The following is a 2,320-nucleotide window of genomic DNA, read 5'->3' as shown; positions in this document are numbered from 1 at the left end:
ACCAACGAAGACTAACTGTCAACATTCAGCTATATCGGTTGGATAATATGGCTAAAACCTCCAAAATTACCGAAATCGGTGGTACCGGTCTATGGGGGCTATATGAAAACATGGTCCTATACCGAAAATGTTTATAGGAGTGTATGCATAACCCCCACGGAGACTAAATACCAAATCCTAGCCGTTTCGGTTGGATAATGTGGTAGAAATCTTTAAAATACCGAAAATCGATAGGTACCATTCTACGGTAAAAATACAAATTTACCAAATATATTAATAAATGAAGTAAAATTGTCAATTTATAGCTGTTCATATCGAATTTATGGACAAAGATACAATAAAACATAGACTTTTACTTTTGGCGCGCTAAATCGGTACTTTTTTCCACTGTGCAGCATCCATGCAAATTAACTTTTAAGGCAAATTTTTTTGCCAAGTTTAAAAACATTTCATTTTATCCAAAAGCATTTAATTTTCGCGAGTTATAAAAGGGTAAACCTTGGCTTCAACTATGTTAAATTTTCAAAAATATTGTCCATATATCGTCACACAAAATCAAGTTTCGAGAGAAACTCGTTTTAAGTTGCAGAGTGAAATTTGACTTCCCAACTTAAAAAGATGAATACACAAAAAATGAAAGAATAACCACTTGGGCCATCTTTTGTAAAGAGCTAGGCAGATATCAGTGCTAATTTTCTATAAAATAAGCTGTAGCTCGTTGAGTTTTAGAGATATTAACTTGCAAATTTGACACACGATAAAATAGATATCGCAGAGAAATAGAAATTGCTAACACAAAAAAATTTTTTTGAGTTATACCACTCTTTGAGTAAATGAACGAAATATTTCTTGATCAGGATCCAATTCTGATTCAATCTAGCCTCCATAATAATTGAGCTAGAAAACTATATTTTTGTATATTTCCCCATAAAAATTGTCAACATGGTTCCATGTTTCGGTATAGCCCCCATATAACGGTACTACCCGATTTTCGGTATTTGGGGATTTAACCTAGTTTTTTTAACCGAACTATTAGTTGTCATTTGAAGTTCTTAGACACATTTGAAGTTCACAACACTTCTCCACTAAAAATTGTCAACATAAGTCCATGTTTTGGTATATCTCCCAATAACGGTACTTCTCGATTTCCGGTATTTTGGTAATTTTTTGACCGAACTACTTATTATTTGGCATTTCAGGCTCCCAATGGTCACAAAACTTCTCCATCAAAAATTGTCAACATAGGTCCGTGTTTCTATACGGGACCTCTCGATTTTTGGTAGTTTAAGGATTTTAGCTATACATAATTTTAAACCAAACTAGGTATAATTTGTCGTTTGAAGTTCTTAGTGGTCAGAAAAATTCTCCACCAAACATTTTCAACACAGGTCCATGTTAAAATATAGACCCCATATAGGTATTTGGATTTTAGGTCTCTAGAAGCTATTATTTAAAATTTGCCTATATTTGACATTATTTTGCATTTCGGGTATCCAGTGGCTTTTTAACCATGAACATTTGCTCCGCTTTTTGTTATGGCCCCATAAAACCGTGCCACCGATTTCAGTTTTTTTTTTAATTTATACACACATTTTTGGGAAAGATTGGATATCATTAGACATTTATACCAGTAGTGGAATTTTGAATCATTGTTCACTTGAGATGAAAAAGGGACCATCATAAGACCTTGGCTTTGACATGTAAAACTTAAAAAAAACCCTTGGTATATTTTATCCCTTACTTTTTTTGTGCATCCGTGAACTTTACATCCGCCGAAATAGCTCAGTTGGGAGAGCGTTAGACTGAAGATCTAAAGGTCCCCGGTTCAATCCCGGGTTTCGGCAGATGATAATTTTTGTATAAAAATTGGCGGCATTTAGTTCATTATATTCATTATTGGGAATTCTAGTGATCCAAAAAACAAACCAAAAAAAAAAAAAAAAGAAATAAGAAATAAGAACCTAAAATGAGTGTGACCGTTCAATACTGGACGGGTGGAATTAAATTCTCTAACACATTTTCCAATGACAAGGAAACAGTTTATGTGTTCACAGTTTATTATCAGAGTGTCGACAAATTTTTAACGAAGATAGTTGACAATGGCATTTACTTGGTATGTCCTCCATTACACACTAATTTGAACTCGTGAATAGGATACATTAACTGCCGTATTAATTAATTTAGTAAAATCTTGATAATCCGGCAACCACATGTTTCGGCGGTGTCTGAATTATCGAATTGTCTGGATTACCGAATGTCTACAAAAATAAATTATATTCTATGATTGCTTAAGTCTGGAGTAAGTTCTATAAGTTCTATG

At 33.5% G+C, this 2,320-nt stretch overlaps 1 non-coding gene across 1 annotated transcript; it reads left to right on the top strand.

Moving 5' to 3' along the window:
* The first annotated feature begins 1,771 nt into the window (after nucleotides 1–1,771).
* On the top strand, nucleotides 1,772–1,844 carry TRNAF-GAA (transfer RNA phenylalanine (anticodon GAA)). Its single transcript has one exon. It is a non-coding gene; the product is annotated as a tRNA-Phe (tRNA).
* The last annotated feature ends 476 nt before the right edge of the window (nucleotides 1,845–2,320 follow it).

Source organism: Musca autumnalis, unplaced genomic scaffold (assembly GCF_047663935.1).
Source record: "Musca autumnalis isolate F117 unplaced genomic scaffold, ASM4766393v1 scaffold_1, whole genome shotgun sequence".
In the NCBI taxonomy this organism is placed as follows: domain Eukaryota; kingdom Metazoa; phylum Arthropoda; class Insecta; order Diptera; family Muscidae; genus Musca; species Musca autumnalis.
Note: the sequence above shows the minus strand (reverse complement) of the source record. Positions and strands in the feature narration are given on the sequence as shown.